The sequence below is a fragment of the Macrobrachium rosenbergii genome, chromosome 23, assembly GCF_040412425.1.
Source record: "Macrobrachium rosenbergii isolate ZJJX-2024 chromosome 23, ASM4041242v1, whole genome shotgun sequence".
NCBI classification, from domain to species: domain Eukaryota; kingdom Metazoa; phylum Arthropoda; class Malacostraca; order Decapoda; family Palaemonidae; genus Macrobrachium; species Macrobrachium rosenbergii.
This window is the reverse complement of record NC_089763.1, coordinates 25323495-25348225: the sequence shown is the minus strand read 5'-3', so window position 1 is coordinate 25348225 and position 24731 is coordinate 25323495. Positions and strand designations below refer to the sequence as shown.

Genomic DNA, 24731 nt, shown 5'->3' with positions numbered 1-24731 from the left:
CAGGAAAGGTTCAACAATGCCTGGAGTAGCAAGTTCTGCTTCCTGAAGAGCCTCTACCCAACCGCTACCTTCCAACCAGTGAATGAAATATAAGCTTTCACAATGTAAAAAAGTGCAGCAAACTCGGGCAGCTGCTACTGGTTGTAAGTCACCTATTACAAGCAAAGAAAGAAAAGATAATATATGGCATGTATATATAAATATATGTAGCAACATTGGTTTGTATAGGCTTGTCAGTGGCTCATACTGCTTGATATTATCTTTGTCAATACCGGTTGCTAAGAAAATGTTCCCTAGCAACCAATGCTATGTCCTGCAGAGTACAGAGAGGTTCCATATTAATAAAAACACAATCTCCTATGTTGTAGACATTCAAATATTTGATATTGTTTTTAATAAAATGATATTGCATGTGCTATTAGTGGATATTATCGTCCGGGGTTGCTGGCTGTCAAGCATAAAATGTTGCCTAGCAACCGTTGCTAGGCAAAATACAGTTCACGAGGGCTCCACCCTGAAAATGTTAAGTGTGGTGTGGTGGACATTTATGCCAAGTTTCATGCTTGTATCACCATCTGAGCAATTTTTTCACCTATCGCTTGGACTATTACACCTTTCAGACCTTCTTAATGTCAATTTCCCTCTTAACGTTGAATGACCTCATAGGTCCCAGTGCTAGGCCTTTGGCCTAAATTGTACATTCTATTCTATCTCACATGAATTGAAAGTTGAAGGTGGCTTATGCCAGCACGGGCTCATGACCAAAGAAGTGTGCTAGGCCGCTGAAGGTTACAGGACGCCTGGTGTGTACCTTGGAACTCGGTCCCCCGACCAAGACGAGACAAAAGTTGAGTGTAACTAAAAGTTAAACATGGCGGTTATTCCCAAGCCAGAGTTGCCAACCGTAATATATTATCTACCTCAGAAATTGGATGGTAGTTAACTATGTAAACATAATTTATATATTAACAAACCTGACATGTACTTGATATTATTATATTTTCTTGTTTTAAGAGTACATGTACATAATATTTAAAGGCACTCAAAACAGTATGACGTGTTATGTTGGTAATCCTGGCTTCGTAGTTCCTAATAGAACCCGCCTCGCCATGTTTTACAAGATCTCACTCACTGTAATTCTCAGAGGATATCTTGATTTTTCATAAAATATGTGACACTGAATCTATACTAATTGTGAAATTTAAAAACATTATGTAATATTAGTTTAGCTCTGTACTTTATTCTTTTAATAAGCTTTGATTTGAATTTAAAAATATAGTTTTCTATTAAAACCTAGCCGTTTGGATGAGTTGCGTGCTAGTATGTTTCAGCCACCTTACATCGACGAGTTGCTAGCTAGTGTTTTTTTAAATACTAAGAAAAAAAAAAACCATTCCCCTTTAAAACAAGGCTAAAATAATCAGCCCATCTTGAAAATTAATTTACTATAATTGCTCAGAGTCCACAACAATTTGCTAAGCGTGATTGAACGTTTTGCGTTTCATAATTCGTTAGAACATTAGATTCTTGGCGGTAGTATCTTATAGGAGTTGGGTGAAATTTCTTATTACGGCTAAATTCAAGTTTTACCTACAGAAATTTTCGGTTTTGGCATATCGTAGGTACTGCGCAAAAGTATGTTTGTTGTTCTAGTTCAAAAAAACTCAAAATGATCTTAAAAAGTTGTAACGCAAAATCTTGATTTTTTTTTTCCTCTGTCACGGCTACCAACATTAACGTAGTCTGTAAGAGAAGACTTATGATTGTAAGCATTTCTTTAGGTCCATCGTAGACTTTAAGAAGTCTGCATTGAAGCCTAAATTATTTATGTCAATATCCTACTTGTTTGTTCTGCTGTTTTCCATTATTTTAGATGTATTGATAAAATATTATACTAATAGAACCCACCATTTAATGTATTACCAGAAATAGAATGTCTAAACTCAAAAGAAATGCCTTAATTCTGGCTCGTATATTCAGTGATATGCTAATGATGCTAGAAAAATTTAATTAAATACAGTGGATACACAATCTGTTATGAAGTTCAATTTTTTCATCGCTTTGGTTTTGCATAAAAACAACAGCATCTCGTTAGGAATTTCTGCGCTCCATATTTTTTATTTCATTGGAATGTCGACAGATGTCCTCAGAGTGCACTTTCTTGTTTCAGTAATTTTTTTTTTTTAGTTGAGAATCTTATTTAATCTTATTTTCAGTGTGTTGCCTTTCTTATTCACTCTACATTCTAATGTTGGCGCAAATGTTTTAATAACATAGGTTTTAACTTAAAACGAAATAATTTCATTCCGGCTTCGTCGAAGAAAATTGTTAAGCGAATATAAAAGAAAACGGGTAGTTGGGTGATGGGAGACTTAAATATTATGAATCCCAAGATGATGTTCTATGTGGAGTGGTTTTAACTTTTGCTCTTTATTTTTTAACCCATTACTTAAATGTGCTTTTAGTGTTATTTACTCATTGGTGTGGTGATATAGAAAACTGCTGTTATTTACAAGCTTATTTTTTAGCCGGATTGGGTTACCTGAAAATTATTAGTAATTATAAGTCATCTTTACTTTCGACTAAATCACTTGAAAACTGGTATTCACAAACATCATTTTTATCAGCAGAGTTGAGTACATTTTCCCTTAAACTTAATTGGTAGATACATATTTTGCTGTTAAAGTAATATAAGCCAAAAATGCAAATAATTACAAAGCATTAAAACGTACTCAGTGAATACATACAAAACAGAAAATAAATATCTTTAAAAAACTAGACTCAGTCATATTCTTTTCACAGTAAGGACTGTAGGCTACAATTGGCAACATTCTGCCCAAAGAAACTGACAAAAAAAGTGCCATGAACATGGCAAAACTGTATCCTTCATAGAAAGTTGCAACATTCTGCAAAAAAAAAAAAATGGTCAAACCTACGTCATGAGTATGGCAAAACTGCATATACTTCATAGGAGGTTACAATAAATTGTAAAGGAAAGTAAGATGCTGCGTGTAATAAGAAAAAGAAAGTGGTCCGTAAAGTTATGAAACTATTGCAAAACAGCATCATGAAGGCCAGAACCTTCTTTGAGCTGTAATGAGCACAAAAAGTAAATCCAGATGGCGCCAGGTGTCTCACAAGGACACCAAAACAAACGTTCCAAAATTGCTAATATATGACTCCCTTGCTCCTTCTTCCTTGCGTTTTCTCTTCACCAAATTTGATGGCCTTTAGATTAGTGAAAACGGAATTTAGTTCAAGTTTTTAGAGCTTTTGTCTCCTAGACGTGGAGGTTTGTTGTTTGATGACCATATCATTGGTAAATTCTGTGGTGTATTATCTGCGGTCTTCTGTTTAAAATTTGGGTAAGTTTAAGCCTCAGGGTTAGTGATAATAGAAGCTAGTGCAAGTTTTCATAGTTTTTGGCTCGTGGAAGTGTGTGTGTTATTACCAGAACATTGGTAAATTCTGTGGTGTATTATCTGTGGTTTTCTGTTTAAAACCTTAAGTTTTTATTTTCCAGTTCCTTGCTTTTTGGTTCCTTGAATATATCAGTATTTTCAGTTGTTAGTGCCGCGTTTGTATCCGTTTCTTAAAGAATTCGGGACTTCAAGAAGGTGTGTTTTAGTTACAGTTCTCTTGGAGGGTTTGTTCTAGGTGTGATATGGTCCTATACTGTTAAAGTTCTTGACAGTCAAATATTATAAAGTTCGTTAAGTTAATTTACGCCTCTTTGAGGCTTCCGTCCCAAGGCAGTATTTTACTAGAGCTAAATGTTTCATTGACTTGTATATGAAATGCTTTTTCATACTTTAGGGTTTATACGTCATGTACTGAGTATTGCTGAAAGCTAGTCTAATTGCACTGGTCTCTATGGTCTGGTTTTTGACAGTCACTTTCGCTCTAGTACTGTATTAACTGGTGCTGGAATTCATGAGCATTTATTGAATAGATATCCTTTCACCCCAAGAAAATATCAAGGCTTCTTGAGCGTAACCTAGGTCTGTATAATCGGAACTACTGCTTACAATGTAATGCTTTTGTTTCACTTTAGTAGTGTGTGCTGTTTTTTTATGCCACTTATAAGTATGCGTAGTGTTAGTGCTAGATTAATTCTGAAACTCATTTTAACTTGACTTTAGCAGCAGATACCTCTTAATTTTTCAGTGTCAAATTAATAAGAGAAGTGCTAAGTTTGAAGAATTTATATAGTGAGTCAAATATTAGTCCTGTACCTTGTGACCAGCCAATTATTTAATACACTTTAGTAAGAGCCGAAGCGTATTAACTGCTGTAAAGAGAGTATACGTGTTGTAGTTATTACCCGTATTGTCTAGATATTTCTTTGGCAACCATAGCAATTGAGTAGGGAACGAACACTTTCAGAATATTTGTAAATATAAGTGTTGCAGGTTTCGATTATTTCTTAGTAAAACATTTTAACATATAGCACGGTAACCACTTTGACGCTTGAAGCTCCTAGGTTGTAATTTTATCCGTAGGTGTTTAGTAGGTTTAGACTGCGAAGTTTGACTGGAATCGAAAGATAAACTAGAAAGACGAGAAAGTTAGACTACAGGACAGTAGGTTCCGAGGCAATATTTGGGACGAAATCAGTGGCACACCCTTTGGAGAGCCACCCGAAATTGCTTTAGCCTCTTTTGAGGTAAAAAAAAAAAAAAAATTCTGGTTTAAGTTTTTGGGCTTAGATAAGTTGCACGACTCATTAATTTTTAAGTGATTCTAAATAATATATATGAATATTAAAGGGCTGGCAGTTTTTAAAAGCAATGTGAGGATTTAACCAGTTGAATAAAGTGGTTTTGGCAAGTTTACTTCTAAGTGTTTAATAGGTGGTATGCTTAAAGTGGCTTTAATAGGTAATATGCTTAAAGTGACTTTAACCAGGCAATAGGCTTAATACAGTGGCTTTAACTGGGTAATAGGCTTAATACAATAGCTTTAACCTGGCAAGACTTAATACAATGGCTTTAACCAGGTAATGACTTCATACAGTGGATTTAACCAGGTAACACTTAATGCAGTGGCTTTAACCAGGTAACAGACTTGATATAGTGGCTTTTAGTAGATAATAAGCGTAATACAGTGGCTTTGAACAGGTAAGACTTGATAGTGACTTTTAGTAGGTAATAAACTCAATACAGTGGCTTTTAGTAGGTAATAGGCTTGATACAGTGACTTTTAGTAGGTAATAAGCTCAGTACAGTGACTTTTAGTGGGTAATAAGCTCAGTACAGTGGCTTTTAGTAGGTAATAAGCTCAGTACAGTGGCTTTTAGTAGGTAATAAGCTCAGTACAGTGGCTTTAGTAGGTAATAAGCTCAGTACAGTGGCTTTAGTAGGTAATAAGCCCAGTATAGTGGCTTTTAGTAGGTAATAAGCTCAGTATAGTGGCTTTTAGTAGGTAATAAGCTCAGTATAGTGGCTTTTAGTAGGTAATAAGCTCAGTACAGTGGCTTTTAGTAGGTAATAAGCTCAGTACAGTGGCTTTTAGTAGGTATTAAGCTCAGCACAGTGGCTTTTAGTAGGTAATAAGCTCAGCACAGTGGCTTTTAGCAGGTAATAAGCTCAGCACAGTGGCTTTTAGCAGGTAATAAGCTCAGCACAGTGGCTTTTAGCAGGTAATAAGCTCAGCACAGTGGCTTTTAGCAGGTAATAAGCTCAGCACAGTGGCTTTAGCAGGTAATAAGCTCAGCACAGTGGCTTTTAGCAGGTAATAAGCTCAGCACAGTGGCTTTAGCAGGTAATAAGCCTCAGCACAGTGGCTTTTAGCAGGTAATAAGCCCAGCACAGTGGCTTTTAGCAGGTAATAAGCTCAGCACAGTGGCTTTTAGCAGGTAATAAGCTCAGCACAGTGGCTTTAGCAGGTAATAAGCTCAGCACAGTGGCTTTAGCAGGTAATAAGCTCAGCACAGTGGCTTTTAGCAGGTAATAAGCTCAGCACAGTGGCTTTTAGCAGGTAATAAGCTCAGCACAGTGGCTTTTAGCAGGTAATAAGCTCAGCACAGTGGCTTTTAGCAGGTAATAAGCTCAGCACAGTGGCTTTTAGCAGGTAATAAGCTCAGCACAGTGGCTTTTAGCAGGTAATAAGCTCAGCACAGTGGCTTTAGCAGGTAATAAGCTCAGCACAGTGGCTTTTAGCAGGTAATAAGCTCAGCACAGTGGCTTTTAGCATGTAATAAGCTCAGCACAGTGGCTTTTAGCAGGTAATAAGCTCAGCACAGTGCTTTTAGCATGTAATAAGCTCAGCATAGTGGCTTTAGTAGGTAATAAGCTCAGCACAGTGGCTTTTAGTAGGTAATAAGCTCAGCACAGTGGCTTTTAGTAGGTAATAAGCTCAGCACAGTGGCTTTTAGTAGGTAATAAGCTCAGCACAGTGGCTTTTAGTAGGTAATAAGCTCAGTACAGTGGCTTTTAGTAGGTAATAAGCTCAGTACAGTGGCTTTTAGTAGGTAATAAGCTCAGTACAGTGGCTTTTAGTAGGTAATAAGCTCAGTACAGTGGCTTTTAGTAGGTAATAAGCTCAGTACAGTGGCTTTTAGCAGGTAATAAGCTCAGTACAGTGGCTTTTAGCAGGTAATAAGATCAGTACAGTGGCTTTTAGTAGGTAATAAGCTCAGTACAGTGGCTTTTAGTAGGTAATATTTAACAGTGGATTTAACCAGGTAAAGACTTAATACAGTGGCTTTAGCCAGGTAATATTTAATAAAGTGGCTTTAAACAGGTGATATACCTAATAAAGTAGCTTTAAACAGGTAAATACTAATCTAAAATATAACCAGGTGATATACTTAAAGTGGCTTTAACCATTGAAAGTTGTTCGTGGTCCATAGAAGTTCAGGCATTTTCTTCTCTAAACCCACGCTTGAGGCCTAAGAAATTTTCAAGTATGCTCATGCAACTAGATTCAATAAGAATATTAGAGAAAAGCTTCAGAAATCAGAAGATAACTAGGCTTAGATCTTATGTAGTTTAGTAACTCTGCTCATGAACTTTATTGTTGAGCTTGGAACTGGATCAGTAAATGTGGTTACGTTCGACGTTTGCAGTTCTAAACCAGAATGGATCTTAACTAGATTGTGACTCCCAAGGTTAGTCCTAGATAACGACCCCCGAAAACCATTGGGGGCCGCTGTCTAGGAAAGATCCCCAGAATAGCAGCAGAACTATTACTTATTCTTTTAAGAGCTCAGTTCTTGTGAACCAGGAGATCTTTTTCTGCTTGTGTTACGTTCTTGAGAAGGTTATTGGTCATATCTTTGATGGCTCGTCCTGTGGTCCAGAATGATTCATTAGTGTATTTGTGAATACTGAGCTTTTGGTTCTAACCTTATATTTTTAACCCTATAGAACTTGGCAGGCTGCTATAAATTTCGAATAGGGACTTCGAGGCGGTGAATTTTGGTCTTTCGATTCAGAATTTTACTTATGAATATCTGTTGTAGATTTTGAGTGTTGTAAATTTTTACTGGTTCCTATAAATTATAGGTTTATACAGGTTTCTGTAAATTTCGGATAGGTATGCCATTATGTAAGGTAAAGTAGTTTTAACAGATTATGCTTTAATTTTAAGCAAATTGTAAATTAGTGCATCATAGTTAATACCCCTCTCTGAATTGATAGTGACCAATAAATTCTACATATTAATGTAGTGCATCGTAGTTAATACCCCTGACTGAGTTGATAGTGGCCAATAAATTCTGCATGTTAATATCTTGAGAGGCATTTTGACTCTCCATATAAGTTTATCCACTTAACCTTTTTACAGTTTAGGATTTTTGTAATATTGCTCTAAAGATGCACGAGGGATTTATGAATCTTATGCTGGTAGGATACTTACTTTGTTTTGCCTTAAGCCACTTTATTTTATAGGATATCCCCTTAGCCTTGTGCCTTTCACCTGTTTAATTAAGTTACCTGCTAGTTAGTTAGATTTTACCAGAAGTTGTATGAAGAATCTGATACAGCCTTGAACGTTGTGTAGGCTGTGTAGGTATATTTCGAAATGTATTGACTAGTAGGTTTTCAGTGCCTCATGAATTTTGTATAAATCGAAAATCAAATGTCCGTAGATGAAAGTTGATCATGTAACTAAGCTTCCCATGTAAATTTTAATTGAATCGTGTAATTAAGCTTCCCATTTAAATTTTTAAATGTAATCTCTATTTTGAACAAAATATTTGAGCTGAAATGTCATGTACTTTCATAACTTTTGTTCTGAGCTGTGCAGAAAACAAAACTTCGTTTTAACAATCTACAGGATTTAATAGCCTCCAATTTTACCCAGGGTTGCTAATCGGATTTTTTTTTTTCAGATAACCAAACAGTGGCGAGAAGTTCCTGTCAAAATGGAGACCTCAAGAGATAACAATTTGCAGGATCCCGTAAGAACTGCGTTTCCGATGAGGACCACACTACGGCAGGAGAAATTTTGAAGCGGCCACACTACAGCAGGAGAAATTTCAGATGCAGAGTTTACAAACCAGGTGGATGAAGATGACTACTTGTAATTTGTGACTACGTGTATATCGGAGACGAGAGTTCTGGGTTCATCAAGACCATCACCTGAAGAAAGGGGCCGACCATTGAGACTAGAGTGCCATGCAAGGCAATTAAAGATGGCAGTAAGCCTGTGATCCCCTAGCCTAATTCAGCAGTGTGTTAATTTCACAGGACTTTTCTAAGGCGCACTCTAAGGGTGCTGCTATCCCTCTCGTCAGTTGGGGAAGAAAAGACCACCTCCACAAAAGTATACTTGTTCTCAAGTGGGCGTTTCTGTAAAGATTTGAACTAGTACTGCTTGCTGAAAAGTCACTATGATTCTTTGACGATAGAGATAACTGAGACCTGTTATCTCAGTCTCCCTTCTATCATCAAAGATACCTTTTGACCTTTTGGCTGAGAGGTGCTTGTTCAAACCATGGAAGAGCTCACATGAGAATAATTACTTTCGTGTGAAGGTGTTTTCTCTTCCCCATTTGACGAGGGGGGCAGCAGTCTTAGAGTGCGCTTTGGAAAAATCCTGTTTTATTAAAACTGCTGAATTATAGAGGATATTAGCAGAAAGGCTATACATAAAAAAAATGAGCAGGACTATGAAGCCTTTTTCAAAAATTCAATTTTTGATAAGCTTTGACAAAAACTTTTTCAGAAATTCAATGGAGAAAACTTTTTCTCTATTGTACATGTTACTTATAATGGTGGGATGAAATAAAATTTGCTTTGTTACTGACAATTTCTTCATTCTTTAAACTGGGTACTGACATTTCTTTAATTCTCCATTATTTACACTATGGTCAAATCTATAAAACCGAGTGCGGTATCAGATTTTAGTCTACAAGGTTGCGCTAAATACCGTCTCTTACGCCCATGAATCTGCAGCATAATTTCAGTAGACTGACAGCATATAACTTTGTCTAGACACCAGTAAGCTGGTAGAAAAATTCTGCAGTAGTCCATCTCTTAGCTAAGTTTCTGTAGAAGTAACGCCATGATACGTTACGAAGTCTATCTTGGCGAAGTTACAGAACATTATCTGTACAGGTAACACAGCATGATACGTAGTCATTCATAGAGAGCTTGTGCTGTACAGGTAACACAGCATGATACGTAGTCATTCAGGCTTGTGATTCAAATAACATGAATAAATTTGGAATATAAAAGGGGTTTCATAAGGTCCGCAATGGAAAATCATCACTGCTACATCTTTCGACCTGAAATGACAAACCAGAATTAATGCACTGCAAAGAAAGCTTTAGTCAAATACTGCACTATTCATAATGATGTTCGTACATTTAAAAAACTAACTATAAAAAAATAATACCATATAAAATCAGGGGGAAGGGTAGAACAGTTTAGCAAACTTAGCACACTATTGTCAGCATAAAATCGCTGGGGGGGGGGAGGTTCATAGCAGTTTAGCAAACTATTGCTGGATTCCATGTCTGCACTGCCAGCTGAAAAACTACAACAAAAATCTAACAATCTCCCAAAAAATTTGGCAAACAATTTAGCAAACTACTGTTGTGTTTCATATCTGCACAACAGGAAACAAGTATCATTTGAAACTTACGTTTGGTATGAATTCACTGATAGTAACGGTGACTGCAGTCAAACTTTGCACTAAGTCTTCGACCAGCCCGTTTATTAAACAACAAACAAAGCGACACCAACTCACTCTTGTAATCAGGATGCTTGAAGAGGCTTTGTCAGTCTTTCCTCATCTGAAAAATTAATATTCTCAGTAATCACTCAAACTTGGACCTGCTTGTAAAAAAATTTGCTTAATAAAAAGCATATCTGAAGTAATGGGACTCAAAGAAGACTGACATGGTAAAGATTTTTCACGATTTAAGCACCATCTATGAACCAAATAAAGAAAATTTCACACTTGAGACAGAACCTGTTAAGACTGTTCCATAACACAGAAGGTTTGACTGCACAAGGTTTGGGCTGGGATCAACTGAGCTGACCTGTGCAGCACCCAGCATGACAGAAATAACTGAAAATGCAAAGGAAACTCCCACCTATGACGACAAAACCTTGAGCATTGACCTCATTTTCCACAGCCCACACCTCTAGTTCGAATGTATAAGCAAAGGTTAGAATTGAGATCAGTATAAGCATCGATGACAATTTATTCACTCAATTCAGGCAAAACCAAGACACCTGAAACCAGTGTGAAGTTCAGCCTGACCAAACTTCGCAACCGTGGAGAGGGTATTGTAAGCACTTACGGTAACTAAGACATCTCTAATGCCATCTCGAAACAGTACAAAATCTAGTTTAAAAGTTGACATCCGCAGGCTTCAGTCCTCGACACACATTTCAGTTATAAATGGGAAAAACATCATAGGCACCTTTGCCATAGAGTACCAACTAGTATCAGAAAAGAGACAGTACTCCCCAATTTGCCAGTACAGTGACATTTGTTGATGCACTGTGTTCGAAATCAGTCATCACTGGTACGTCATATCACTATAATAGCTGCAAACCACCAATAAAGTGATAAAGGTTGAGTCAAAATTCAAGAGGATCCTTTAGTAACCTAAGAATTCTCTAGAAGGTACACGATGGAATGGAATACAGAGTTTAAGCCAAAGGCCAACCACTGGGACCGATGAGGTCATTCAGCGCTCGAAAGTAAATTGGGAGTAGGTAGGTTTGAAAGGTGTAACAGGAGGAAAACCTCCCAGTTGCATTATGAAATAATTGTTAGGAGAGGGTGGATAGCAAGATAAGAATGGAGGTACAGTAAAAGGAATGAAAGGGGTCGCAGCTAGGGGCCGAAGGGGACGCTGCAAAGAACCTTTAGTAATGCCTAGCCACTACTCCACTACGGGGTAGGTACACGATGGTCTGGAGGTTTTAGGCTATAGGACTAGTTCTGCTTAAGAACTGAGCCAACAGGAAAGAATATCAAGATTAAAAGTACAACGTAGAGCTCTTGGGGTAGTACTATCTAAAGCAGCAACTGCTGAGACAGACATTTCAGGAAAGTGCTGCAGCAGTACACTTGGAAGATGTGGAAAACTTCCCTTAAAACTACTTGTCTTTAATCATATCAACTTGAAAAATGGAGAGAGAGTCAACAAAAATTAACTCCAAGCATTCATGCCAATGGTGAAATTCTTAAAAAAGGGACACCAATTTCAAGTGGCAAGGCTGGATTCACCTTAAATACAAGGGAATAACCCAGATATTATGGAACTTGAGAGATCAAGTCCATAGAGTTAATTACTACCCTGGTTTAAACGGTCAGCTTACGAATGCTAAAAACCTGTAGTTTGAAACTCCCAAACTTTTTTACAGAGCCAGTAAGAAAAGTCACATTTTCAATGTTCAGTGGACGAGATGTTGAGAGAATTAATATTCCCATCTTTGCCTCCAAACTTAGCGCAATTGGTACGCCTCAGAATGACTAACTATTGAAATAAAAAGTGAAAGAGCACCTAGATTATCCTCAAAACACTGACTAACAATAGGACTTGAAAGGAAGTACCTAGATTATGTTACAAGTTATTCAAGGTAGCACAGTAAAAGATGTACATAGTTTGTTTTACCATTATAATTCAAGATGCATGAGAAAATACAGAACAGCTCAGAGGAAATGTATGCAGCGTGTAAAGTCCCTCTGTCATACATGTTACCCCGTAACACTTTCATGACTATCCCTTCCAACTTGTTGAAGTCTGAAAAGTGACAAATTAGAAATTTCTCCAAAAGGTCAGAATAAAAATGGAATAAAAATGTTCTCATTTTCATAATTTCGCTTTTAGAAATTCTGCGCTAACAGTTAAATCTAATTAAATCAGAAATATTCTGGCACTATTTTCTGTTTGGTCGTTTCTTTCTAAAGGTAGAACAAAATCGAGAAACCCGAAGTAACAATTCTTAATTACACAAAGTACAATACTACATATTTAAATTAAAAGCATCAGAAAAGTTTGTAAAAAATACACAACTGTAATTACCAGTTATTGGTTTAGTGAAATTAAACGACTGCTAGCCAGCTAGGTCTTATGTATACTTTTTATAGAAACTATCTGGAATATTGGCCTTCAAACTAATCTATTATTGCCTAGAAGCCTGCCAAGTGCTAATTTTTTTTTATATGGCTTACAAAGAAATCCGTCTTAAAATATAGTAATGCTTTTGTTTCCAATCTTGGATAAACTCTACTGTAAACTTTGTACAGTGTAGCCCAAGAATTCATTAAATACAAAATTAAATTAAGAGATATTCGTGACCATTTCACAGGTAAAGTAATAGTTAACTACAACTGTACACAATCCTTATACCTTGTCAGAACTTAAAACTTTTTATAATTAACTGTTAGCAGTATTCCAAAAACTGCAATGGTTTATTGGGTGGTTGAGATCCCAGAGTTGGATTTTGGTAGCTTTTTTTAGTTAATATTGAACTTCCGGACATTCTCAAGTTGGTAAAATTAAAGTCTTCAAACATTTTAAGACTCTATATTAGCTATTCGTTTACTGAGACAGATTTACAGTTCCTGAAGGGCCTTGGTATGTCATCGAAATAATTTATTCTCAATATTGTAAAAGGACTGATTTATGTCAAGAAAAAGATTTTACTTTAGCAAAGGACAGTAATAAGGACGAAGGTTCTTCAGCCACAATGAAGCACTATGAACATTAGCAAAGCTGTACTTAAAACTAAAATAGTGACAAATCTCAAAGAAACTAATTTCTTCATAAATCTCAAATTCATCAGACGTTAAGAGTATGAAGCACCGATGTCTTTAGTCCCACGATAATAGAAATCCTGATATTTTCTGACTCGTCTTAATAACAAACTGCTAGTTTTAATTACTGAATATAAGAAAATTCAAGTGCTTCTTATGGTTACAGAATAAGGGTACCGGTATCTTTTTAGAAGACCTATCATTCCACAAGTGCCTGAACGAATATCTGAAGCCCAATTTCACTTGCAGCTGAAGCAGACTGAAGCTGAAAATCGCACCTGTGGTCTGAACTCTTACCTGTCTTTGGATAAAGGATGAATTTCTGTCCTACGCCTCTTGCTTACTCTGGAAAATAATAGTAGTCGGTTAAGTATTTCAAGTGTCCTTAAATTATCAACCCACTGCATCGCATCCTTCCCCGTATCAAATGTTTATGCACTGCAGAAAAATGCGGACTTTGTCAAGATTATACAGCTAAGTGACTCGTTTGAAAGGGCAAAACGAATAGTTAATATAAAAATTAAATTTAGAGGTTTTTGGTAAATAGAAGGAAGGAACTTGGTGTCTTAAATGTTTATGAGAGAGAGAGAGAGAGAGAGAGAGAGAGAGAGAGAGAGAGACTGAGACTCGCCAACATTGTGGGGGTATTAACTTTATGTGGTTTCAATGAACTTCAAAGTTTCAGAACTATATCAACCATTATGTTCACCGAAGTCAAATTTCTGTTCCTTTTACATTTAGACTTATCATAGATTATTATATACCGGTTCAAAATCAAACTAAGTTTATTAGAAAAATTTGCAGGATCACTTAATTCTAAAATATATCAACTCTCCTTACCTCGTCACCTTCTACGTAAAACTGCATATTGTCAGCACTTGTCAGTTCTCGCTGAACTTTCTCTTGGGCCATTCGAGAGGCGAAAGCATTCAGGCCTCAATCTTAATTTAATTGTAACCAACTTCTGTAAAACGAAATGACTATTAGTATTTAGACTGACGGAATGTCATCATTTTGAAGTTTTCGTAACCTGTTAGTTAATACATTTAGGCAGAATCCTGAGCCTTGCCACACTCTTTGAAACTACTTTCTTTAAGTTCATTGGCCAAATTTAACCCCTTTAACTGTTGAGGTTTAACTGTTGAAACTTTAATTTAATCGAACCGCTCCATGCGAAAAGCTAAAACGTTACCTCAAAGTCAAGCTGAATTCTGCTGGTAATAACCACACAAAGCCATTGGCAATATACCTCATGTTTTATTCGCTACTGTTAAGCCCATGGGTGAAGTTTCCAGCTAAAATTTCCACTCAATCTTGATTCATTTCCACAGAGCAGTTCTACATTTAGCGACGCCTATGCGTTCGCAGTTTATTTTACTTAAACATCTGATAATTTAAAAATTCCAGTGATTCACTACTGCTGCAAGAGTTAAATCATATTTCTGCGGTACTGGTGAAACCTCGAGCTTTCCATTGTGAAATGTAGTAAAGTATATATGAAACATTTTTTGTCCCGAAATCTACACTAACCATTTCCGTCCGTCCTGGAATCTACTGACCGTTTTCCGTCCGCCCTGGAATCTACACTGACCGTTTTCCGTCCCACCCTGGAATCTACACTGACCGTTTTCCGTCCGCCTGGAATCTACACTGACCGTTTTCCGCAACCTGGAACCGTTTTCGTCCGCCTGGAATCACTGACCGTTTTCCGTCCGCCCTGGAATCTACACTGACCGTTTTCCGTCCGCCCTGGAATCTACTGACCGTTTCCGTCCGTTTTCCGTTTTCCGTCCCCTGGAATCTACACTGACCGTTTTCCGTCCGCCCTGGAATCTACACTGACCGTTTTCCGTCCGTCCTGGAATCTACACTGACCGTTTTCCGTCCGTCCTGGAATCTACACTGACCGTTTTCCGTCCGTCCTGGAATCTACACTGACCGTTTTCCGTCCGTCCTGGAATCTACACTGACCGTTTTCCGTCCGTCCTGGAATCTACACTGACCGTTTCCGTCCGTCCTGGAATCTACACTGACCGTTTTCCGTCCGTCCTGGAATCTACACTGACCGTTTTCCGTCCGTCCTGGAATCTACACTGACCGTTTTCCGTCCCGTCCTGGAATCTCTACTGACCGTTTTCCGTCTTTCGTCCTGGAATAACCTTTTTCGTCCTGGACCGTAACCCCTTTTTTCCTGGTATCAGTAACCCCTTTTTGGATCAACAATAACTTTTTGGTCCTGGAATGCAATGAACCGTTTTCCGTCAGTCCTGGAATCAACAGTCCTGGAATCTAACGCCTGCGTCCTGGAATGACCGTTTCCAGTAACCCCTTTTTCGTCCTGGAATCTACACTGAACCACCCTTTTTCGTTCCAGTAAGCCCTTTTCGTCCTGGGAATCTGGAACACTGGAACCGTAACCTTTTTTTTCCGTCTTTTCGTCCTGGAATCAACTACCTTTCGTCCTGGAATCAACTAGTAAACCCTTTTTCGTCCTGGCAGTAACGTTTCCGTAACCCTTTCTCGTCCTGGAATCTACAATAACCCCTTTTCGTCCTGGAACCAGTAACCCCTTTTTCGTCGTCCGTAACCTTTTTCGTCATGGAATCAACAGTAAACCCTTTTTCGTCATGGAATCAACAGTAAACCCTTTTTCGTCATGGAATCAACAGTAAACCCTTTTTCGTCATGGAATCAACCGTGATAAGCCCTTTTTCGTCATAGGTCAACAGTAAACCCTTTCGTCCTACAATGAAACTGGACCGTTTTAACCACCGTCCTGGAATCAGCAGTAACCCCTTTCCGTCCTGCGAGTAATCAATCAAGTAACCACGGTAACCCCTTTCCGTCCTGGAATCCGGTCCTGGAATCAGTAACATCCTGGTCAACGCCCTTTCCGTCCTGGAATCAACAGTAACCCCTTTTTCGTCCTGGAATCAACAGTAACCCCTTTTTCGTCCTGGAATCAACAGTAACCCCTTTTTCGTCCTGGAATCAACAGTAACGCCCTTTTCGTCCTGGAATCTACGTTAACCATTTTTCCGTCCTGGAATCAAGAGTAACCCCTTTTCCGTCCTGGAATCAACAGTAACCCCCTTTTCATCCTTGAAACTAGATTAACCATTTTTCACCTGGGAATTATGATTAACCCTATTTCACCTTTCAACTTTAGTTAAACTATACATGCAAGAGGTACTATATTTACACCATTTATTGACAATTCTACCATTAATTTCCAAACCTTACTGCACAAAAGAACCAACACCGAGCTCTGTGTTAAGAGTTTTCCAAGTGACACTGAACCTTTTACAAATACAGCCTAGCCTGAATGATTGCCAAAATAGGAACCGTAATGGCAGCAGATGCAAGTTTATCTTGCTCAATGAAAATTTTTCTACTGTAGGTGTTCAGAGCACGCAAGAATTGTAGGTGTAACTATACAAAACGAAAACTACAGCCTCTGCACGAAATACCACCAAGGACTTCAAAGCTACGAAAAACTAAGGTAATGACAGCTCCTCTACTGTGAACAGTAATCATTACAAATAAGACATTTGCCAATTTTGAACGTTTTCACTTCCACCACCCAATCAATTTAGGAAACTTGGACACGAAAATATTCTATCGATAAACCTTTTCTTTCTGAATGTTCAAAACCAGCACATGAAAAAAAATTTACCGATTAAACTGAGATCGTACACCATATCAAAAATTGTTTTATTCAGCCAAAACAATTTGCATTAGGACATTTACTCATCAACCAACACCGCCCAAGAGAAATTCAACCAACCCAATTCATTTAACCAGACTTGAAAGTGTGACAAAACTTTATATTTTATAGTGACATTTCTCCCTAATAATCAAAATATTACAACCAAAGTCTTCAAATAGTGAGCATATTCAACAGGTATATATTCGATAAATCATTAGGTCTTAATTTCACCGCCACAGTTTTCAACGGTGGAAAAAGTGGTAAGGAGTTATTTCATTAGACCACATAATTCCCAAGAGGTTTCCTATCAACTGCATGAATAGGTGGTCATTACAAGTTAATTTGCAAGACAATTTCGATATAGTAGTGAGACCCTGGCTCACCGTGACTTGAGTCAAATATTGATCAAACTTTCGTAGCACTGGCATTCACGCACAAAAAACTCTTGAAAAATGCAGTTTTCCACGAATGCAATGCCATCTGATGAAATGGGGTTTTTATCACTATTACACATCATCCAGATCAACTGCAGTAATCAATAATCGACCGCTGTTCAACGACTTCCCCATTCCTAGAATTAGACAGGTTTTTCCACTCCACTTTTCCATAGCTATAACATCAGGCCCTGCAAAAGCATGTCGGTTTCTCAGGGCGAAACTTCGATCAAAAATTCCTCGTTCAGCACCTCAAAATGGCCGCATTAACCAACCGGCTTTACAGAAAAATCTTCAGGACAACATTCTCGAAAACAGCACAGTTCTGATTCAAGTTTAAATAAAAACACTTGTCAACACCACAGAATTCTCTACCCTCCCATGAATTCACAGGACCATCTTTCCCAGCTCAAATCTATCAAAATACCATTAAACAAACCATTAAACAATCCCTATCATGTATTCCATTATACAAAATCAACAGCCAACTTGCCTTCTGTTCAGTAAACATAAACATGGAACCACACTGTCAAAACACATACCACATAAAATCAGATCTATAAAAGCTCAAACACAGCAAAATTCGTTCACCATGGAGACTCCATATCAGGTTTTAACCAATCCCAATCAGCCATGAGCTTCTTTTCAGGTAAATGGAGAAAACGGCTCCTGATTGGTCAAGAAGCACCCAAGGACTCTGTAGGAAAAGAGTATCACACGTATGCATTACGTCACAGCAAAGATCACAGTGCCATCTGTCGGCAATTGGGTAAGCTTGAATATTTCAGAAAAAAAGTTACTAATTAGTTCTAAATATGATACACTGCCTTTGCAACAACTTCAATTGGCAGGGTGTCGAAGAATTGTCTAGAAACAACGATGATGTTTCAAGCGGAAAGTTGGCCCATGCTAATGTGGGAAGGGATGATCCTTGTACTTCATAACACTTTTCAAAAGGCTTTGCCATTTTCGCAAGACGATTATAGTCGAGCCAAACGAAAGTGGCGCGTGAGAGACTGAATGTATCGTGGCGAAATCTAAAGAGTTCGTTCATTTTACCTGGAGAGCGCGGTTTAGAAGTCCTCAAACCGAATGCATTAAGGTCTTAAGGTGGGAGGGTTCCGTCAGTCATAATCCAGATATATTTTCCTTTTCGGCTTTTTTTCCAGGTGGTCAGTAGAAAACAAATAGGAGCCTCGGAAAATTATGATCCCAGGTCAATCAGAGCCACACAGGGAGCGCTTTAATAGATTATAAGTCATTTTCTTCCTTCAAAATGCATTTATCCATGAGACCCACATGTCTTCTGTATAGGACTGTTTCTCCTCTTTAATGTGTGTGTATGTATATATATATATATATATATATATATATATATATATATATATATATATATATATATATATGTAGAATCTACTGGTCACTTTTACCAGACATATGTAATTCTAATAGCCACAATGCCCTCTTAACTTCTCTCAATTCTTCCTTTTTTGGATATGCTTGTAACTACGAAGCCGTGACATCCAAACACAAAGAAGTGAAGACACATGTGATTTGCCGGTCGGGGACACGAACTTGGGTCACCTTAACCACAAAGGAGGTCACGTTGCCGACTGACCACGAGAAGGATTCGAGAAGTTAGAGGGCATTGTGGCATATATATATATATATATATATATATATATATATATATATATATATATATACTATATATATATATATATATACAGTATATATATATAATCATGAAGCGCAGTGGTAGCAACAATCAACTGGAGTCGCTGAAAGGTCCAGGCTAATCGAGGATTCGTGTCGGCAGTACCAATCCATTTTTTCACTTACAGTATATAAATTCCCCTTCGATGATAATTCTCATCGGAGATATTCCCGAAGTAGCGTGAATTTGATATATTTAAGCTTCATGATTGTATATAAATCACGATGTGATAAAAATTTCATATATATATATATATATATATATATATATATATATATATATATATATATATATATAATATATATATATATATGTATATATACATATAATATATACACCCACATAAAACTGCCCATTGACTCGGTGTTGGCATACCTTAAAAGATGAATTGCATAAACTTTGGCTTTTCAATGAGAATATTTTAAACAAACGTTTGGTATAGCAATGAAACCCACTTTCGCCTTTCTTTCAAATTTATATATATGAATTTTTCGAATGCCTGTACATCCCCAAGATTCTCCATTTTCCTGTAACATGGTACTATTACACTGATGACATTTTCAGCCCATCATACCCAAAGATTTGGACGTAAATAACATATTGCACTAAAACTCATTGGGAACCTTTTAATTATAAATGTAGTCTTTATTTATGAAAAGACAAATAATTTGACATGTGGTTAAGATTTAGATATCTCAGACAAGAACAAGATTTTTTCTTCGTCTGACATGCTAAATCAGTTAATCCTGCAAGTAATAACCTATTGAATTGTTCGATCGTATCCCTCACTCCAGCTGTCTTTAAGGTCTGATGTCCGAAATCTTTTGATGTCGTTACGATGCATTGGACGGAGACCTCTCACGCGCCACTTTCGTTTGGCTCGACTATAGCATATATCGTCCCTAGTTTGACGAACAGCGCAAGCCATTTAATCCCCATTCTGAGAAATGGGCTAAAGATTTCGATATGATTCAGAGCTTATTATTAGCTCATCTTTTGAGGGCATTTGGTTTTGAAAAATGTGACAACACAGACAGCTGATGTTTTGCTATGTTACAGAATATAAAAAAAAAAAAAAGGAGAACACTTTGGCTGGAAAACTCAAAAACTTTAAACAAAACAAAGTAAAATGCTTGAAAGCTTCTTCAGGGCAATCAAGCCCTTCTGTACAGCGTATAATCAAGGTCGAAAATAGATCTAACTTTGGTGGTCTCGTTATAAGGTGCATGAGCCATGGCCATGAAACTTTAATCACGGCCCGGTGGTAGCCTGTCATCGTTGTCAAATGCACGATTATGGCTAACTTTGACCTTAAATAAAATAAACACTACTGAGGCTAGAGGGCTGCAGTTGGTATGTTTGATGACTGGAGGGTGGATGATCAACATGCCACCTGCAGCCCTCTAGCCTCAATAATTTAAGATCTGAGGTGGACAGGAAAAGTGCGGACGGACGGTAGCTATCTCAATAGTTTTCTTCTACAGAAAATTAAAAAAGGGTTAGGCCCGTTCGTCAAGGCAGGAGCGATATGAGAAAGTTCCACCGTCTACCAAAGCGGTGCAAAATTGCAAAATCGCCAGGGTGCTAGACGCGTCTCTCAGGGTAAGCTGAATTCTCCATCTACTTTTTCTTCACCTCTTCTACGAAAATGGAGTGTCAGGATTTGCAGTGATGCTTTTTGGGGTCGAAGGAGGATGGATGCGAGTGTGAAATATTTTACTGTAAAAACTTTGAAGTTTTGACATTTACAGATCGACGTACGGGCTTATGTAATGCCTGCATTGGAAGTGTTTCAGAGCTGAAATCCTGAAATATCAAGCGATAGACAGACAGACAGACAGATAGCTAGATAGATAGATAGATAGATAGAGATAGATAGATAGAGGAAGAAATATAGTACAAATAGACCTCTTGGCTGCCATAAAGAAGAACTAAGAAAACGATTATGAAGAAACCGAGTAACATAACGAATGAAACAAATAAGTACAAACTCAAGGCAGAAAAAACCAGTTGATCTTGTCACACTAAATTAATCACAGCATGCAAACGCAGACACAGCCGGACAGACAAGCTACTAAGAAAATTCCAGCATCCAATAAACTCTGTAAAAAAAATATATCTAATGGGGATTTTACATTTTACGAGACCGTGCACATACAATTTACAATATCAAGGCTGATTACAACGAAGTGGTGGAAAGCTTTGCCGCCGCTCGACGCAGGGCTCTCGCGTCTGCCAAAACAAATTGGTTTTGTGTGCGTCCGTTGCTTTCATCTGGCGGACACGGCGGAGGAAAACCGAAAAACAAGGACAAGACACACAAAGACACACGGGAGGAGTCATATGTCGCGGACAGGCCTTTAATCACCTCAAAATCAGCCCTGGACAAGTGTGATTGTCTGAAAACTTTTTCGCAGAATGCGCATTTGCGTTCCATACTTTCACGCAGTTCCCAGGACATTGGAATGTTTTACATACATACATACATACATACATACATACATACATACATACATACATACATACATACACATACATACATATGAAACGAGATATTGTGTGCCAGATAGAGGTGAACAATGCCAGTCCGCCTGTAAGGGTTCGACGTGCTGCTGATAGACCCTTCTATGTTAGGATGAAACAGTTAATGTTGTGGAAGTTTTGTGCACCAGCAATGTGAATGGCAATGTCCTTTGCGTGAATGTTTGTATGTTTATATTTAATCTGAGGCCGTCCCCTCTTAGAAGACATGTAAAGTTGGACGATATATATATATATATATATATATATATATATATATATATATATATATATATATATATATATATATATATATATATATTATAAGTAAATACATATATATATATATATATATATTTATATGATATATATATATATATATATATATATATATATACATATACTTACGATAGTATTAACCAACACAATTACGCTGAAACTGAAATAAATTTCTGACTCATCAGGATCGAACCTAGGTCTTTCTACTGACCCGCCTGCTCAATTGAAAGACCTGGGTTCGATCCCCCGCTCATATATATATATATATATAATATATATATATATATATATATATATATATGTATAAATAAGCATGTGTGTGTGTCTTATTCACTTTACACACAAATCGAAGGTCAAGGACTGTGGCCTTTCCACCCACCCATCAACCTAACCCCCACCCCACCCACTACGCTAAAGTGAGCCCAGCCTGGTCTGTTTGGAGGGGTCAAGCAGCTTTATAAAACTCACCAGCAAAACACTTTATAGCCTCGGGGAAAGTCTGAAGAAGGAAAAATAGCAGGCCTTGTAAGACTAAAGCCCTAAGAGGGGATCATTTCTATTCTGCAGTCTACAATAGGGCCTTGAGTGGATGTTTAACAGGAGGAGGAGGAGGAGGAGGAGGAGGGAGGAGAAGAAGAGGAGGAAGGAAAGGGGAGGAGGAGGAGGAGGAGGAGGAGGAGGAGAGGGAGGAGGAAGGAAGGGAGGAGGAAGGAAGGAGGAAGGGGAGGAGGATGAGGAGGGAAGAGGAGGAAGAGGAGGAGGGGAGGAGGAAGGAGAAGAGGATGAGGGTAGGAGGAGGAGAGGGAGGACGTATGGGGAGGAAGGGGAGAGGATTGGTTGATATTTTATTCGTCCATCTTAAGGGTGATGTAGACAAAGTCCTTCATTTCGTAAGCTGTATCAGAGGAACAGACGCTCTAACGGGTCACTGAAAAGCTTGTATTGACTGATGGGTGTAGAGTAACCTGGCGCGTCGCGTTATAATATATAAATTATATATATTACATATATGTGTATCGATATTTTTTTACAAATATCCACGTGTACAAATGGTTAAACAAATATTTTCATACTTCCAAAAATTAAACCACAAATAACCCATTACCATCAGTTCACTTTACCTTGCAAATACCTTACAAATTCTTTTATATTTTATATATATACATATATATATATATATATATATATATATATATATATATATATATATATATATATATATATATATATATATACATATATACATAAATGCCTATTTAGGTTGTAATTAGCCTTCAGGTGAAATGTACTCTACGTACGATAGTTTAAATGGACAAGACAGAGTTCCTCATTCCCCTTTTTCCAATCCTCACTAAATGTTACTTCCCCCCACCCCTTTTTTTTATCCCCAGAGGAAGTTGTGAGAACACAAATGAACGTTTTGATCGCATGCCATAAAACTTATCGTAAAAAGGCACTAACAAGGCGATGATAGATTCCAAGGATAGAGTAATCAGAGCGAAAGTTAGTGCCCGGGACATTCATCCTCTCTCTCTCTCTCTCTCTCTCTGTATATATATACATTTTTTACTGACTTTCCTAACGACGCGTGAATAACATCTGATGGAGGGAAGACGAAGAGGAAGAAAAGAACTTGGATCTTGCATTCAGATCCCATTCATTTACTTATTCATTTATCTTGGGGGGGGGGTTTGGGGATGGGAGGAGTGGGAGAGGGGCTAGGGGATGTCTGCAACCAGACGTGTCCTCAGTAACAAGAGCAATTGTTTAGTGAATTGTGTTAAGGACCAGTTGGGCCTTCGTCATTTACCCCTGTCCTCTCCACCGTTTTCCCATACCTCTCTCTCTCTCTCTCTCTCTCTCTCTCTCTCTCTCTCTCTCTCTCTCTCTCTCTCTCTCTTTCTTCAACCATGTTAAGACAAGTTAAGACATAGAAAAGTAAGCTACACGTAGTAATCCAAGGTTAAAAAGCTATGAAATTCGGACACTATTCTATTAGGCAACTATAGTACAAACCTAACCTAGCCTAACGTTACTTCACTAAGCTACTGGAAATAAGGAAACTCTTCCTTTCCAGAACTGCCAAAGAAGTAAAGCCCACTACTGGAAATAAGGAAACTCTTCCTTTTCAGAACCGCCAAAGAAGTAAAGCCCACTACTGGAAATAAGGAAACTCTTCTTTCCAGAACTGCCAAAGAAGTAAAGGCCCCTAAAGAAATAAAGAAACTTCCTTCCAGAACTGCCAAAGAAGTAAAGGTTACTACTAACTGTAAAGGTTACTACTGGAAATAAGGTTCCAGAACTGCCAAAAGAAGTAAAGGTTACTACTCCTTTCCAGAACTGCCAAAGAAGTAAAGGCCTCTACTGGAAATAAAGAAACTTCCTTTCCAGAACTGCCAAAGAAGTAAAGGTTACTACTGGAAATAAGGTTCCAGAACTGCCAAAGAAGTAAAGGTTACTACTGGAAATAAGGTTCCAGAACTGCCAAAGAAGTAAAGGCCACCACTGAATGCAGTGCAACACTTTGATTTAGGAGTTTTTCCAGATCCACAGAATGTTTCCCCCATGTCGTCTCCTTTAGCCGTCCTATCCCGCTTAATTCGAGTCGTCCAAGAACGTATATTGCGCAAAAATCGTCCTAGAAATAAGAATTCGCTCTCCGAGATAAGTGGGGGGGAGGGGGTTAGGAAATGCAAGAGATACGCAGCGGGGGGTCGCGCGCCCCTTCTGGCGAAATTAATTTGAGATTAGGGCGGTTTATCATTCGCTAGAGAAATTAAGGTGGCCATTCTGAGGAATGGCTTCGTGCTGCTCTAATGAACTCCCAAAACACATTAGGTATTAA

The 24731-nt window shown here is 37.9% G+C and overlaps 2 long non-coding RNA genes across 4 annotated transcripts in view; one reads left to right on the top strand and one right to left on the bottom strand.

Moving 5' to 3' along the window:
* The first annotated feature begins 3215 nt into the window (after positions 1-3215).
* LOC136851391 (uncharacterized) lies at positions 3216-9252 on the top strand. The gene is made up of 2 exons (XR_010856862.1): positions 3216-3365; positions 8336-9252. It is a non-coding gene; the product is annotated as an uncharacterized lncRNA (long non-coding RNA).
* Positions 9242-24731, bottom strand: part of LOC136851390 (uncharacterized) — a 77037-nt gene continuing 61547 nt past the window's right edge. The window contains exons 1-5 of one of the 3 annotated variants that reach the window (XR_010856860.1): positions 17913-18020; positions 14068-14191; positions 13525-13572; positions 10093-10243; positions 9242-9733 (exon numbers count right to left, since the gene is read on the bottom strand). This is a non-coding gene — a long non-coding RNA (uncharacterized lncRNA). Of the gene's footprint in view, positions 9734-10092; positions 10244-13524; positions 13573-14067; positions 14192-17863; positions 18021-24731 lie in introns of those variants that run through there. The other 2 variants (XR_010856859.1, XR_010856861.1) reach the window with 2 other exon arrangements.